The sequence below is a fragment of the Amblyomma americanum genome, chromosome 10 (genome assembly GCF_052857255.1).
Source record: "Amblyomma americanum isolate KBUSLIRL-KWMA chromosome 10, ASM5285725v1, whole genome shotgun sequence".
In the NCBI taxonomy this organism is placed as follows: domain Eukaryota; kingdom Metazoa; phylum Arthropoda; class Arachnida; order Ixodida; family Ixodidae; genus Amblyomma; species Amblyomma americanum.
Window position 1 is genome coordinate 143,059,347 of NC_135506.1, and position 17,712 is coordinate 143,077,058.

Sequence of the window (17,712 nt, forward strand, 5' to 3'; positions counted from 1 at the left end):
ACAAACTGCACTTGGTAAAGCCAGTTCTAGGTGTGGTGCTCAATCTCGTGGCAAGGAAATAAAACAAGTAAATATGTCGTTTAAAGATTGCATTAAATAAGTAGAAAGGAAATTAAGTAAAAATGGCAGACAGCTTGGAACAATGAAGTAAACAACAAACTGCACTTGGTAAAGCCAGTTCTAGGTGTGCTGCTCAATCTCGTGGCAAGGAAATAAAACAAGTAAATATGTCGTTTAAAGATTGCATTAAATAAGTAGAAAGGAAATTAAGTAAAAATGGCAGACAGCTTGGAACAATGAAGTAAACAACAAACTGCACTTGATAAAGCCAGTTCTAGGTGTGGTGCTGAATCTCGTGGCAAGGAAATAAAACAAGTAAATATGTCGTTTAAAGATTGCATTAAATAAGTAGAAAGGAAATTAAGTAAAAATGGCAGACAGCTTGGAACAATGAAGTAAACAACAAACTGCACTTGATAAAGCCAGTTCTAGGTGTGGTGCTCAATCTCGTGGCAAGGAAATAAAAGAAGCAAATATGTCGTTAAAGGATTGCATTAAATAAGTAGAAAGGAAATTAAGTAAAAATGGCAGACAGCTTGGAACAATGAAGTAAACAACAAACTGCACTTGGTAAAGCCAGTTCTAGGTGTGGTGCTCAATCTCGTGGCAAGGAAATAAAACAAGTAAATATGTCGTTTAAAGATTGCATTAAATAAGTAGAAAGGAAATTAAGTAAAAATGGCAGACAGCTTGGAACAATGAAGTAAACAACAAACTGCACTTGATAAAGCCAGTTCTAGGTGTGGTGCTCAATCTCGTGGCAAGGAAATAAAAGAAGCAAATATGTCGTTAAAGGATTGCATTAAATAAGTAGAAAGGAAATTAAGTAAAACTGGCAGACAGCTTGGAACAATGAAGTAAACAACAAACTGCACTTGGTAAAGCCAGTTCTAGGTGTGGTGCTCAATCTCATGGCAAGGAAATAAAACAAGTAAATATGTCGTTTAAAGATTGCATTAGGTAAGTAGAAAGGAAATTAAGTAAAAATGGCAGACAGCTTAGAACAATGAAGTAAACAACAAACTGCACTTGGTAAAGCCAGTTCTAGGTGTGGTGCTCAATCTCGAGGCAAGGAAATAAAACAAGTAAATATGTAATTTAAAAAAAGCATTAAATAAGTAGAAAGGAAATTAAGTAAAAATGGCAGACAGCTTTTAACAATGAAGTAAACAAACTGCACTTGGTAAGCCAGTTCTAGGTGTGGTGCTCAATCTCGTGGCAAGGAAATAAAACAAGTAAATATGTCGTTTAAAGATTGCAATAAATAAGTAGAAAGGAAATTAAGTAAAAATGGCAGACAGCTTGGAACAATGAAGTAAACAACAAACTGCACTTGGTAAAGCCAGTTCTAGGTGTGCTGCTCAATCTCGTGGCTAGGAAATAAAAGAAGCAAATATGTCGTTAAAGGATTGCATTAAATAAGTAGAAAGGAAATTAAGTAAAAATCGCAGACAGCTTGGAACAATGAAGTAAACAACAAACTGCACTTGGTAAAGCCAGTTCTAGGTGTGGTGCTCAATCTCATGGCAAGGAAATAAAACAAGTAAATATGTCGTTTAAAGATTGCATTAAGTAAGTAGAAAGTAAATTAAGTAAAAATGGCAGACAGCTTAGAACAATGAAGTAAACAACAAACTGCACTTGGTAAAGCCAGTTCTAGGTTTGGTGCTCAATCTCGAGGCAAGGAAATAAAACAAGTAAATATGTAATTTAAAAAAAGCATTAAATAAGTAGAAAGGAAATTAAGTAAAAATGGCAGACAGCTTTTAACAATGAAGTAAACAAACTGCACTTGGTAAAGCCAGTTCTAGGTGTGGTGGTCAATCTCGTGGCAAGAAAATAAAACAAGTAAATATGTCGTTTAAAGATTGCATTAAATAAGTAGAAAGGAAATTAAGTAAAAATGGCAGACAGCTTGGAACAATGAAGTAAACAACAAACTACACTTGGTAAAGCCAGTTCTAGGTGTGCTGCTCAATCTCGTCGCAAGAAAATAAAACAAGTAAATATGTCGTTTAAAGATTGCATTAAGTAAGTAGAAAGGAAACTAAGTAAAAATGGCAGACAGCTTAGAACAATGAAGTAAACAACAAACTGCACTTGGTAAAGGCAGATCTAGGTGTGCTGCTCAATCTCGTGGCAAGGAAATAAAACAAGTAAATGTGTCGTTTAAAGATTGCATTAAGTAGAAAGGAAATTAAGTAAAAATGGCAGACAGCTTGGAACAATGAAGTAAACAACAAACTGCACTTGGTAAAGCCAGTTCTAGGTGTGCTGCTCAATCTCGTGGCAAGAAAATAAAACAAGTAAATATGTCGTTTAAAGATTGCATTAAGTAAGTAGAAAGGAAACTAAGTAAAAATGGCAGACAGCTTAGAACAATGAAGTAAACAACAAACTGCACTTGGTAAAGGCAGATCTAGGTGTGCTGCTCAATCTCGTGGCAAGGAAATAAAACAAGTAAATATGTCGTTTAAAGATTGCATTAAATAAGTAGAAAGGAAATTAAGTAAAAATGGCAGACAGCTTGGATCAATGGAGTAAACAACAAACTGCACTGGGTAAATCCCGTTCTAGGTGTGCTGCTCAATCTCGTGGCACGGAAATAATACAAGTAAATATGTCGTTTTAAATTGCAATAAATAAGTAGAAAGGAAATAAATAAAAATGGCAGACAGCTTGGAACAATGGAGTAAACAACAAACTGCACTTGGTAAAGCCAGTTCTAGGTGTGGTGCTCAATCTCGTGGCAAGGAAATAAAACAAGTAAATATGTCGTTTAAAGATTGCATTAAATAAGTAGAAAGGAAATTAAGTAAAAATGGCAGACAGCTTGGAACAATGAAGTAAACAACAAACTGCACTTGGTAAAGCCAGTTCTAGGTGTGCTGCTCAATCTCGTGGCAAGGAAATAAAAGAAGCAAATATGTCTTTAAAGGATTGCATTAAATAAGTAGCAAGAAAATTAAGTAAAAATGGCAGACAGCTTGGAACAATGAAGTAAACAACAAACTGCACTTGGTAAAGCCAGTTCTAGGTGTGGTGCTCAATCTCATGGCAAGGAAATAAAACAAGTAAATATGTCGTTTAAAGATTGCATTAAGTAGAAAGGAAATTAAGTAAAAATGGCAGACAGCTTAGAACAATGAAGTAAACAACAAACTGCACTTGGTAAAGCCAGTTCTAGGTGTGGTGCTCAATCTCGAGGCAAGGAAATAAAACAAGTAAATATGTAATTTAAAAAAAGCATTAAATAAGTAGAAAGGAAATTAAGTAAAAATGGCAGACGGCTTTTAACAATGAAGTAAACAAACTGCACTTGGTAAAGCCAGTTCTAGGTGTGGTGCTAAATCTCGTGGGAAGGAAATAAAACAAGTAAATATGTCGTTTAAAGATTGCATTAAATAAGTAGAAAGGAAATTAAGTAAAAATGGCAGACAGCTTGGAACAATGAAGTAAACAACAAACTGCACTTGGTAAAGCCAGTTCTAGGTGTGCTGCTCAATCTCGTGGCAAGGAAATAAAACAAGTAAATATGTCGTTTAAAGATTGCATTAAGTAAGTAGAAAGGAAACTAAGTAAAAATGGCAGACAGCTTAGAACAATGAAGTAAACAACAAACTGCACTTGGTAAAGGCAGTTCTAGGTGTGCTGCTCAATCTCGTGGCAAGGAAATAAAACAAGTAAATGTGTCGTTTAAAGATTGCATTAAGTAGAAAGGAAACTAAGTAAAAATGGCAGACAGCTTGAAACAATGGAGTAAACAAAAACTGCACTGGGTAAATCCAGTTCTAGGTGTGCTGCTCAATCTCGTGGCAAGGAAATAATACAAGTAAATATGTCGTTTTAAATTGCAATAAATAAGTAGAAAGGAAATTAAGTAAAAATGGCAGACAGCTTGGAACAATGGAGTAAACAACAAACTGCACTTGGTAAAGCCAGTTCTAGGTGTGGTGCTCAATCTCGTGGCAAGGAAATAAAACAAGTAAATATGTCGTTTAAAGATTGCATTAAGTAAGTAGAAAGGAAATTAAGTAAAAATGGCAGACAGCTTGGAACAATCAAGTAAACAACAAACTGCACTTGGTAAAGCCAGTTCTAGGTGTGGTGCTCAATCTCGTGGCAAGGAAATAAAAGAAGCAAATATGTCGTTAAAGGATTGCATTAAATAAGTAGAAAGGAAATTAAGTAAAAATGGCAGACAGCTTGGAACAATGGAGTAAACAACAAACTGCACTTGGTAAAGCCAGTTCTAGGTGTGGTGCTCAATCTCGTGGCAAGGAAATAAAACAAGTAAATATGTCGTTTAAAGATTGCATTAAGTAAGTAGAAAGGAAATTAAGTAAAAATGGCTGACAGCTTAGAACAATGAAGTAAACAACAAACTGCACTTGGTAAAGCCAGTTCTAGGTGTGGTGCTCAATCTCGAGGCAAGGAAATAAAACAAGTAAATATGTCGTTTAAAGATTGCATTAAGTAAGTAGAAAGGAAATTAAGTAAAAATGGCAGACAGCTTGGAACAATGAAGTAAACAACAAACTGCACTTGGTAAAGCCAGTTCTAGGTGTGGTGCTCAATCTCGTGGCAAGGAAATAAAACAAGTAAATATGTCGTTTAAAGATTGCATTAAGTAAGTAGAAAGGAAAATAAGCAAAAATGGCAGACAGCTTAGAACAATGAAGTAAACAACAAACTGCACTTGGTAAAGCCAGTTCTAGGTGTGGTGCTCAATCTCGTGGCAAGGAAATAAAACAAGTAAATATGTCGTTTAAAGATTGCATTAAGTAAGTAGAAAGGAAAATAAGTAAAAATGGCAGACAGCTTGGAACAATGAAGTAAACAACAAACTGCACTTGGTAAAGCCAGTTCTAGGTGTGGTGCTCAATCTCGTGGCAAGGAAATAAAACAAGTAAATATGTCGTTTAAAGATTGCATTAAATAAGTAGAAAGGAAATTAAGTAAAAATGGCAGACAGCTTGGAACAATGAAGTAAACAACAAACTGCACTTGGTAAAGCCAGTTCTATGTGTGCTGCTCAATCTCGTGGCAAGGAAATAAAACAAGTAAATATGTCGTTTAAAGATTGCATTAAGTAAGTAGAAAGGAAACTAAGTAAAAATGGCAGACAGCTTAGAACAATGAAGTAAACAACAAACTGCACTTGGTAAAGGCAGATCTAGGTGTGCTGCTCAATCTCGTGGCAAGGAAATAAAACAAGTAAATGTGTCGTGTAAAGATTGCATTAAGTAGAAAGGAAACTAAGTAAAAATGGCAGACAGCTTGGAACAATGGAGTAAACAACAAACTGCACTGGGTAAATCCCGTTCTAGGTGTGCTGCTCAATCTCGTGGCAAGGAAATAATACAAGTAAATATGTCGTTTTAAATTGCAATAAATAAGAAGAAAGGAAATTAAGTAAAAATGGCAGACAGCTTGGAACAATGGAGTAAACAACAAACTGCACTTGGTAAAGCCAGTTCTAGGTGTGGTGCTCAATCTCGTGGCAAGGAAATAAAACAAGTAAATATGTCGTTTAAAGATTGCATTAAATAAGTAGAAAGGAAATTAAGTAAAAATGGCAGACAGCTTGGAACAATGAAGTAAACAACAAACTGCACTTGGTAAAGCCAGTTCTAGGTGTGCTGCTCAATCTCGTGGCAAGGAAATAAAACAAGTAAATATGTCGTTTAAAGATTGCATTAGGTAAGTAGAAAGGAAATTAAGTAAAAATGGCAGACAGCTTAGAACAATGAAGTAAACAACAAACTGCACTTGGTAAAGCCAGTTCTAGGTGTGGTGCTCAATCTCGAGGCAAGGAAATAAAACAAGTAAATATGTAATTTAAAAAAAGCATTAAATAAGTAGAAAGGAAATTAAGTAAAAATGGCAGACAGCTTTTAACAATGAAGTAAACAAACTGCACTTGGTAAAGCCAGTTCTAGGTGTGGTGCTCAATCTCGTGGCAAGGAAATAAAACAAGTAAATATGTCGTTTAAAGATTGCATTAAATAAGTAGAAAGGAAATTAAGTAAAAATGGCAGACAGCTTGGAACAATGAAGTAAACAACAAACTGCACTTGGTAAAGCCAGTTCTAGGTGTGCTGCTCAATCTCGTGGCAAGGAAATAAAAGAAGCAAATATGTCGTTAAAGGATTGCATTAAATAAGTAGAAAGGAAATTAAGTAAAAATGGCAGACAGCTTGGAACAATGAAGTAAACAACAAACTGCACTTGGTAAAGCCAGTTCTAGGTGTGGTGCTCAATCTCATGGCAAGGAAATAAAACAAGTAAATATGTCGTTTAAAGATTGCATTAAGTAAGTAGAAAGGAAATTAAGTAAAAATGGCAGACAGCTTAGAACAATGAAGTAACAAACTGCACTTGGTAAAGCCAGTTCTAGGTGTGGTGCTCAATCTCGTGGCAAGGAAATAAAACCAGTAAATATGTCGTTTAAAGATTGCATTAAGTAAGTAGAAAGGAAATAAGTAAAAATGGCAGACAGCTTGAAACAATGAAGTAAACAACAAACTGCACTTGGTAAAGCCAGTTCTAGGTGTGCTGCTCAATCTCGTGGCAAGGAAATAATACAAGTAAATATGTCGTTTAAAGATTGCATTAAATAAGTAGAAAGGAAATTAAGTAAAAATGGCAGACAGCTTGGAACAATGAAGTAAACACCAAACTGCACTTGATAAAGCCAGTTCTAGGTGTGGTGCTCAATCTCGTGGCAAGGAAATAAAACAAGTAAATATGTCGTTTAAAGATTGCATTAAATAAGTAGAAAGGAAATTAAGTAAAAATGGCAGACAGCTTGGAACAATGAAGTAAACAACAAACTGCACTTGATAAAGCCAGTTCTAGGTGTGGTGCTCAATCTCGTGGCAAGGAAATAAAAGAAGCAAATATGTCGTTAAAGGATTGCATTAAATAAGTAGAAAGGAAATTAAGTAAAAATGGCAGACAGCTTGGAACAATGAAGTAAACAACAAACTGCACTTGGTAAAGCCAGTTCTAGGTGTGGTGCTCAATCTCGTGGCAAGGAAATAAAACAAGTAAATATGTCGTTTAAAGATTGCATTAAATAAGTAGAAAGGAAATTAAGTAAAAATGGCAGACAGCTTGGAACAATGAAGTAAACAACAAACTGCACTTGATAAAGCCAGTTCTAGGTGTGGTGCTCAATCTCGTGGCAAGGAAATAAAAGAAGCAAATATGTCGTTAAAGGATTGCAATAAATAAGTAGAAAGGAAATTAAGTAAAAATGGCAGACAGCTTGGAACAATGAAGTAAACAACAAACTGCACTTGGTAAAGCCAGTTCTAGGTGTGCTGCTCAATCTCATGGCAAGGAAATAAAACAAGTAAATATGTCATTTAAAGATTGCATTAAGTAAGTAGAAAGGAAATTAAGTAAAAATGGCAGACAGCTTAGAACAATGAAGTAAACAACAAACTGCACTTGGTAAAGCCAGTTCTAGGTGTGGTGCTCAATCTCGAGGCAAGGAAATAAAACAAGTAAATATGTAATTTAAAAAAAGCATTAAATAAGTAGAAAGGAAATTAAGTAAAAATGGCAGACAGCTTTTAACAATGAAGTAAACAAACTGCACTTGGTAAGCCAGTTCTAGGTGTGGTGCTCAATCTCGTGGCAAGGAAATAAAACAAGTAAATATATCGTTTAAAGATTGCATTAAATAAGTAGAAAGGAAATTAAGTAAAAATGGCAGACAGCTTGGAACAATGAAGTAAACAACAAACTGCACTTGGTAAAGCCAGTTCTAGGTGTGCTGCTCAATCTCGTGGCAAGGAAATAAAAGAAGCAAATATGTCGTTAAAGGATTGCATTAAATAAGTAGAAAGGAAATTAAGTAAAAATGGCAGACAGCTTGGAACAATGAAGTAAACAACAAACTGCACTTGGTAAAGCCAGTTCTAGGTGTGGTGCTCAATCTCGAGGCAAAGAAATAAAACAAGTAAAAATGTAATTTAAAAAAAGCATTAAATAAGTAGAAAGGAAATTAAGTAAAAATGGCAGACAGCTTTTAACAATGAAGTAAACAAACTGCACATGGTAAAGCCAGTTCTAGGTGTGGTGCTCAATCTCGTGGCAAGGAAATAAAACAAGTAAATATGTCGTTTAAAGATTGCATTAAATAAGTAGAAAGGAAATTAAGTAAAAATGGCAGACAGCTTGGAACAATGAAGTAAACAACAAACTGCACTTGGTAAAGCCAGTTCTAGGTGTGCTGCTCAATCTCGTGGCAAGGAAATAAAACAAGTAAATATATCGTTTAAAGATTGCATTAAGTAAGTAGAAAGGAAGCTAAGTAAAAATGGCAGACAGCTTAGAACAATGAAGTAAACAACAAACTGCACTTGGTAAAGGCAGTTCTAGGTGTGCTGCTCAATCTCGTGGCAAGGAAATAAAACAAGTAAATGTGTCGTTTAAAGATTGCATTAAGTAGAAAGGAAACTAAGTAAAAATGGCAGACAGCTTGGAACAATGGAGTAAACAACAAACTGCACTGGGTAAATCCAGTTCTAGGTGTGCTGCTCAATCTCGTGGCAAGGAAATAATACAAGTAAATATGTCGTTTTAAATTGCAATAAATAAGTAGAAAGGAAATTAAGTAAAAATGGCAGACAGCTTGGAACAATGGAGTAAACAACAAACTGCACTTGGTAAAGCCAGTTCTAGGTGTGGTGCTCAATCTCGTGGCAAGGAAATAAAACAAGTAAATATGTCGTTTAAAGATTGCATTAAGTAAGTAGAAAGGAAACTAAGTAAAAATGGCAGACAGCTTAGAACAATGAAGTAAACAACAAACTGCACTTGGTAAAGGCAGATCTAGGTGTGCTGCTCAATCTCGTTGCAAGGAAATAAAACAAGTAAATGTGTCGTTTAAAGATTGCATTAAGTAGAAAGGAAACTAAGTAAAAATGGCAGACAGCTTGGAACAATGGAGTAAACAACAAACTGCACTGGGTAAATTCCGTTCTAGGTGTGCTGCTCAATCTCGTGGCAAGGAAATAATACAAGTAAATATGTCGTTTTAAATTGCAATAAATAAGTAGAAAGGAAATTAAGTAAAAATGGCAGACAGCTTGGAACAATGGAGTAAACAACAAACTGCACTTGGTAAAGCCAGTTCTAGGTGTGGTGCTCAATCTCGTGGCAAGGAAATAAAACAAGTAAATATGTCGTTTAAAGATTGCATTAAATAAGTAGAAAGGAAATTAAGTAAAAATGGCAGACAGCTTGGAACAATGAAGTAAACAACAAACTGCACTTGGTAAAGCCAGTTCTAGGTGTGCTGCTCAATCTCGTGGCAAGGAAATAAAACAAGTAAATATGTCGTTTAAAGATTGCATTAAGTAAGTAGAAAGGAGATTAAGTAAAAATGGCAGACAGCTTAGAACAATGAAGTAAACAACAAACTGCACTTGGTAAAGCCAGTTCTAGGTGTGGTGCTCAATCTCGAGGCAAGGAAATAAAACAAGTAAATATGTAATTTAAAAAAAGCATTAAATAAGTAGAAAGGAAATTAAGTAAAAATGGCAGACAGCTTTTAACAATGAAGTAAACAAACTGCACTTGGTAAAGCCAGTTCTAGGTGTGGTGCTCAATCTCGTGGCAAGGAAATAAAACAAGTAAATATGTCGTTTAAAGATTGCATTAAATAAGTAGAAAGGAAATTAGGTAAAAATGGCAGACAGCTTGGAACAATGAAGTAAACAACAAACTGCACTTGGTAAAGCCAGTTCTAGGTGTGCTGCTCAATCTCGTGGCAAGGAAATAAAAGAAGCAAATATGTCGTTAAAGGATTGCATTAAATAAGTAGAAAGGAAATTAAGTAAAAATGGCAGACAGCTTGGAACAATGAAGTAAACAACAAACTGCACTTGGTAAAGCCAGTTCTAGGTGTGGTGCTCAATCTCATGGCAAGGAAATAAAACAAGTAAATATGTCGTTTAAAAATTGCATTAAGTAAGTAGAAAGGAAATTAAGTAAAAATGGCAGACAGCTTAGAACAATGAAGTAAACAAACTGCACTTGGTAAAGCCAGTTCTAGGTGTGGTGCTCAATCTCGTGGCAAGGAAATAAAAGAAGCAAATATGTCGTTAAAAGATTGCATTAAATAAGTAGAAAGGAAATTAAGTAAAAATGGCAGACAGCTTGGAACAATGAAGTAAACAACAAACTGCACTTGGTAAAGCCAGTTCTAGGTGTGCTGCTCAATCTCGTGGCAAGGAAATAAAAGAAGCAAATATGTCGTTAAAGGATTGCATTAAATAAGTAGAAAGGAAATTAAGTAAAAATGGCAGACAGCTTGGAACAATGAAGTAAACAACAAACTGCACTTGGTAAAGCCAGTTCTAGGTGTGGTGCTCAATCTCATGGCAAGGAAATAAAACAAGTAAATATGTCGTTTAAAGATTGCATTAAGTAAGTAGAAAGGAAATTAAGTAAAAATGGCAGACAGCTTAGAACAATGAAGTAACAAACTGCACTTGGTAAAGCCAGTTCTAGGTGTGGTGCTCAATCTCGTGGCAAGGAAATAAAACCAGTAAATATGTCGTTTAAAGATTGCATTAAATAAGTAGAAAGGAAATAAGTAAAAATGGCAGACAGCTTGAAACAATGAAGTAAACAACAAACTGCACTTGGTAAAGCCAGTTCTAGGTGTGCTGCTCAATCTCGTGGCAAGGAAATAATACAAGTAAATATGTCGTTTAAAGATTGCATTAAATAAGTAGAAAGGAAATTAAGTAAAAATGGCAGACAGCTTGGAACAATGAAGTAAACACCAAACTGCACTTGATAAAGCCAGTTCTAGGTGTGGTGCTCAATCTCGTGGCAAGGAAATAAAACAAGTAAATATGTCGTTTAAAGATTGCATTAAATAAGTAGAAAGGAAATTAAGTAAAAATGGCAGACAGCTTGGAACAATGAAGTAAACAACAAACTGCACTTGATAAAGCCAGTTCTAGGTGTGGTGCTCAATCTCGTGGCAAGGAAATAAAAGAAGCAAATATGTCGTTAAAGGATTGCATTAAATAAGTAGAAAGGAAATTAAGTAAAAATGGCAGACAGCTTGGAACAATGAAGTAAACAACAAACTGCACTTGGTAAAGCCAGTTCTAGGTGTGGTGCTCAATCTCGTGGCAAGGAAATAAAACAAGTAAATATGTCGTTTAAAGATTGCATTAAATAAGTAGAAAGGAAATTAAGTAAAAATGGCAGACAGCTTGGAACAATGAAGTAAACAACAAACTGCACTTGATAAAGCCAGTTCTAGGTGTGGTGCTCAATCTCGTGGCAAGGAAATAAAAGAAGCAAATATGTCGTTAAAGGATTGCAATAAATAAGTAGAAAGGAAATTAAGTAAAAATGGCAGACAGCTTGGAACAATGAAGTAAACAACAAACTGCACTTGGTAAAGCCAGTTCTAGGTGTGCTGCTCAATCTCATGGCAAGGAAATAAAACAAGTAAATATGTCATTTAAAGATTGCATTAAGTAAGTAGAAAGGAAATTAAGTAAAAATGGCAGACAGCTTAGAACAATGAAGTAAACAACAAACTGCACTTGGTAAAGCCAGTTCTAGGTGTGGTGCTCAATCTCGAGGCAAGGAAATAAAACAAGTAAATATGTAATTTAAAAAAAGCATTAAATAAGTAGAAAGGAAATTAAGTAAAAATGGCAGACAGCTTTTAACAATGAAGTAAACAAACTGCACTTGGTAAGCCAGTTCTAGGTGTGGTGCTCAATCTCGTGGCAAGGAAATAAAACAAGTAAATATATCGTTTAAAGATTGCATTAAATAAGTAGAAAGGAAATTAAGTAAAAATGGCAGACAGCTTGGAACAATGAAGTAAACAACAAACTGCACTTGGTAAAGCCAGTTCTAGGTGTGCTGCTCAATCTCGTGGCAAGGAAATAAAAGAAGCAAATATGTCGTTAAAGGATTGCATTAAATAAGTAGAAAGGAAATTAAGTAAAAATGGCAGACAGCTTGGAACAATGAAGTAAACAACAAACTGCACTTGGTAAAGCCAGTTCTAGGTGTGGTGCTCAATCTCGAGGCAAAGAAATAAAACAAGTAAAAATGTAATTTAAAAAAAGCATTAAATAAGTAGAAAGGAAATTAAGTAAAAATGGCAGACAGCTTTTAACAATGAAGTAAACAAACTGCACATGGTAAAGCCAGTTCTAGGTGTGGTGCTCAATCTCGTGGCAAGGAAATAAAACAAGTAAATATGTCGTTTAAAGATTGCATTAAATAAGTAGAAAGGAAATTAAGTAAAAATGGCAGACAGCTTGGAACAATGAAGTAAACAACAAACTGCACTTGGTAAAGCCAGTTCTAGGTGTGCTGCTCAATCTCGTGGCAAGGAAATAAAACAAGTAAATATATCGTTTAAAGATTGCATTAAGTAAGTAGAAAGGAAGCTAAGTAAAAATGGCAGACAGCTTAGAACAATGAAGTAAACAACAAACTGCACTTGGTAAAGGCAGTTCTAGGTGTGCTGCTCAATCTCGTGGCAAGGAAATAAAACAAGTAAATGTGTCGTTTAAAGATTGCATTAAGTAGAAAGGAAACTAAGTAAAAATGGCAGACAGCTTGGAACAATGGAGTAAACAACAAACTGCACTGGGTAAATCCAGTTCTAGGTGTGCTGCTCAATCTCGTGGCAAGGAAATAATACAAGTAAATATGTCGTTTTAAATTGCAATAAATAAGTAGAAAGGAAATTAAGTAAAAATGGCAGACAGCTTGGAACAATGGAGTAAACAACAAACTGCACTTGGTAAAGCCAGTTCTAGGTGTGGTGCTCAATCTCGTGGCAAGGAAATAAAACAAGTAAATATGTCGTTTAAAGATTGCATTAAGTAAGTAGAAAGGAAACTAAGTAAAAATGGCAGACAGCTTAGAACAATGAAGTAAACAACAAACTGCACTTGGTAAAGGCAGATCTAGGTGTGCTGCTCAATCTCGTTGCAAGGAAATAAAACAAGTAAATGTGTCGTTTAAAGATTGCATTAAGTAGAAAGGAAACTAAGTAAAAATGGCAGACAGCTTGGAACAATGGAGTAAACAACAAACTGCACTGGGTAAATCCCGTTCTAGGTGTGCTGCTCAATCTCGTGGCAAGGAAATAATACAAGTAAATATGTCGTTTTAAATTGCAATAAATAAGTAGAAAGGAAATTAAGTAAAAATGGCAGACAGCTTGGAACAATGGAGTAAACAACAAACTGCACTTGGTAAAGCCAGTTCTAGGTGTGGTGCTCAATCTCGTGGCAAGGAAATAAAACAAGTAAATATGTCGTTTAAAGATTGCATTAAATAAGTAGAAAGGAAATTAAGTAAAAATGGCAGACAGCTTGGAACAATGAAGTAAACAACAAACTGCACTTGGTAAAGCCAGTTCTAGGTGTGCTGCTCAATCTCGTGGCAAGGAAATAAAACAAGTAAATATGTCGTTTAAAGATTGCATTAAGTAAGTAGAAAGGAGATTAAGTAAAAATGGCAGACAGCTTAGAACAATGAAGTAAACAACAAACTGCACTTGGTAAAGCCAGTTCTAGGTGTGGTGCTCAATCTCGAGGCAAGGAAATAAAACAAGTAAATATGTAATTTAAAAAAAGCATTAAATAAGTAGAAAGGAAATTAAGTAAAAATGGCAGACAGCTTTTAACAATGAAGTAAACAAACTGCACTTGGTAAAGCCAGTTCTAGGTGTGGTGCTCAATCTCGTGGCAAGGAAATAAAACAAGTAAATATGTCGTTTAAAGATTGCATTAAATAAGTAGAAAGGAAATTAGGTAAAAATGGCAGACAGCTTGGAACAATGAAGTAAACAACAAACTGCACTTGGTAAAGCCAGTTCTAGGTGTGCTGCTCAATCTCGTGGCAAGGAAATAAAAGAAGCAAATATGTCGTTAAAGGATTGCATTAAATAAGTAGAAAGGAAATTAAGTAAAAATGGCAGACAGCTTGGAACAATGAAGTAAACAACAAACTGCACTTGGTAAAGCCAGTTCTAGGTGTGGTGCTCAATCTCATGGCAAGGAAATAAAACAAGTAAATATGTCGTTTAAAAATTGCATTAAGTAAGTAGAAAGGAAATTAAGTAAAAATGGCAGACAGCTTAGAACAATGAAGTAAACAAACTGCACTTGGTAAAGCCAGTTCTAGGTGTGGTGCTCAATCTCGTGGCAAGGAAATAAAAGAAGCAAATATGTCGTTAAAAGATTGCATTAAATAAGTAGAAAGGAAATTAAGTAAAAATGGCAGACAGCTTGGAACAATGAAGTAAACAACAAACTGCACTTGGTAAAGCCAGTTCTAGGTGTGGTGCTCAATCTCGTGGCAAGGAAATAAAACAAGTAAATATGTCGTTTAAAGATTGCATTAAATAAGTAAAAAGGAAATTAAGTAAAAATGGCAGACAGCTTGGAACAATGAAGTAAACAACAAACTGCACTTGATAAAGCCAATTCTAGGTGTGGTGCTCAATCTCGTGGCAAGGAAATAAAAGAAGCAAATATGTCGTTAAAGGATTGCATTAAATAAGTAGAAAGGAAATTAAGTAAAAATGGCAGACAGCTTGGAACAATGAAGTAAACAACAAACTGCACTTGGTAAAGCCAGTTCTAGGTGTGCTGCTCAATCTCATGGCAAGGAAATAAAACAAGTAAATATGTCGTTTAAAGATTGCATTAAGTAAGTAGAAAGGAAATTAAGTAAAAATGGCAGACAGCTTAGAACAATGAAGTAAACAACAAACTGCACTTGGTAAAGCCAGTTCTAGGTGTGGTGCTCAATCTCGAGGCAAGGAAATAAAACAAGTAAATATGTAATTTAAAAAAAGCATTAAATAAGTAGAAAGGAAATTAAGTAAAAATGGCAGACAGCTTTTAACAATGAAGTAAACAAACTGCACTTGGTAAGCCAGTTCTAGGTGTGGTGCTCAATCTCGTGGCAAGGAAATAAAACAAGTAAATATGTCGTTTAAAGATTGCATTAAATAAGTAGAAAGGAAATTAAGTAAAAATGGCAGACAGCTTGGAACAATGAAGTAAACAACAAACTGCACTTGGTAAAGCCAGTTCTAGGTGTGCTGCTCAATCTCGTGGCAAGGAAATCAAAGAAGCAAATATATCGTTAAAGGATTGCATTAAATAAGTAGAAAGGAAATTAAGTAAAAATGGCAGACAGCTTGGAACAATGAAGTAAACAACAAACTGCACTTGGTAAAGCCAGTTCTAGGTGTGGTGCTCAATCTCATGGCAAGGAAATAAAACAAGTAAATATGTCGTTTAAAGATTGCATTAGGTAAGTAGAAAGGAAATTAAGTAAAAATGGCAGACAGCTTAGAACAATGAAGTAAACAACAAACTGCACTTGGTAAAGCCAGTTCTAGGTGTGGTGCTCAATCTCGAGGCAAGGAAATAAAACAAGTAAATATGTAATTTAAAAAAAGCATTAAATAAGTAGAAAGGAAATTAAGTAAAAATGGCAGACAGCTTTTAACAATGAAGTAAACAAACTGCACTTGGTAAAGACAGTTCTAGGTGTGGTGCTCAATCTCGTGGCAAGGAAATAAAACAAGTAAATATGTCGTTTAAAGATTGCATTAAATAAGTAGAAAGGAAATTAAGTAAAAATGGCAGACAGCTTGGAACAATGAAGTAAACAACAAACTGCACTTGGTAAAGCCAGTTCTAGGTGTGCTGCTCAATCTCGTGGCAAGGAAATAAAACAAGTAAATATATCGTTTAAAGATTGCATTAAGTAAGTAGAAAGTAAACTAAGTAAAAATGGCAGACAGCTTAGAACAATGAAGTAAACAACAAACTGCACTTGGTAAAGGCAGTTCTAGGTGTGCTGCTCAATCTCGTGGCAAGGAAATAAAACAAGTAAATGTGTCGTTTAAAGATTGCATTAAGTAGAAAGGAAACTAAGTAAAAATGGCAGACAGCTTGGAACAATGGAGTAAACAACAAACTGCACTGGGTAAATCCAGTTCTAGGTGTGCTGCTCAATCTCGTGGCAAGGAAATAATACAAGTAAATATTTCGTTTTAAATTGCAATAAATAAGTAGAAAGGAAATTAAGTAAAAATGGCAGACAGCTTGGAACAATGGAGTAAACAACAAACTGCACTTGGTAAAGCCAGTTCTAGGTGTGGTGCTCAATCTCGTGGCAAGGAAATAAAACAAGTAAATATGTCGTTTAAAGATTGCATTAAGTAAGTAGAAAGGAAATTAAGTAAAAATGGCAGACAGCTTGGAACAAACAAGTAAACAACAAACTGCACTTGGTAAAGCCAGTTCTAGGTGTGGTGCTCAATCTCGTGGCAAGGAAATAAAAGAAGCAAATATGTCGTTAAAGGATTGCATTAAATAAGTAGAAAGGAAATTAAGTAAAAATGGCAGACAGCTTGGAACAATGGAGTAAACAACAAACTGCACTTGGTAAAGCCAGTTCTAGGTGTGGTGCTCAATCTCGTGGCAAGGAAATAAAACAAGTAAATATGTCATTTAAAGATTGCATTAAGTAAGTAGAAAGGAAATTAAGTAAAAATGGCAGACAGCTTAGAACAATGAAGTAAACAACAAACTGCACTTGGTAAAGCCAGTTCTAGGTGTGGTGCTCAATCTCGAGGCAAGGAAATAAAACAAGTAAATATGTCGTTTAAAGATTGCATTAAGTAAGTAGAAAGGAAATTAAGTAAAAATGGCAGACAGCTTGGAACAATGAAGTAAACAACAAACTGCACTTGGTAAAGCCAGTTCTAGGTGTGGTGCTCAATCTCGTGGCAAGGAAATAAAACAAGTAAATATGTCGTTTAAAGATTGCATTAAGTAAGTAGAAAGGAAATTAAGCAAAAATGGCAGACAGCTTAGAACAATGAAGTAAACAACAAACTGCACTTGGTAAAGCCAGTTCTAGGTGTGGTGCTCAATCTCGTGGCAAGGAAATAAAACAAGTAAATATGTCGTTTAAAGATTGCATTAAGTAAGTAGAAAGGAAAATAAGTAAAAATGGCAGACAGCTTGGAACAATGAAGTAAACAACAAACTGCACTTGGTAAAGCCAGTTCTAGGTGTGGTGCTCAATCTCGTGGCAAGGAAATAAAACAAGTAAATATGTCGTTTAAAGATTGCATTAAATAAGTAGAAAGGAAATTAAGTAAAAATGGCAGACAGCTTGGAACAATGAAGTAAACAACAAACTGCACTTGGTAAAGCCAGTTCTAGGTGTGCTGCTCAATCTCGTGGCAAGGAAATAAAACAAGTAAATATGTCGTTTAAAGATTGCATTAAGTAAGTAGAAAGGAAACTAAGTAAAAATGGCAGACAGCTTAGAACAATGAAGTAAACAACAAACTGCACTTGGTAAAGGCAGATCTAGGTGTGCTGCTCAATCTCGTGGCAAGGAAATAAAACAAGTAAATGTGTCGTTTAAAGATTGCATTAAGTAGAAAGGAAACTAAGTAAAAATGGCAGACAGCTTGGAACAATGGAGTAAACAACAAACTGCACTGGGTAAATCCCGTTCTAGGTGTGCTGCTCAATCTCGTGGCAAGGAAATAATACAAGTAAATATGTCGTTTTAAATTGCAATAAATAAGTAGAAAGG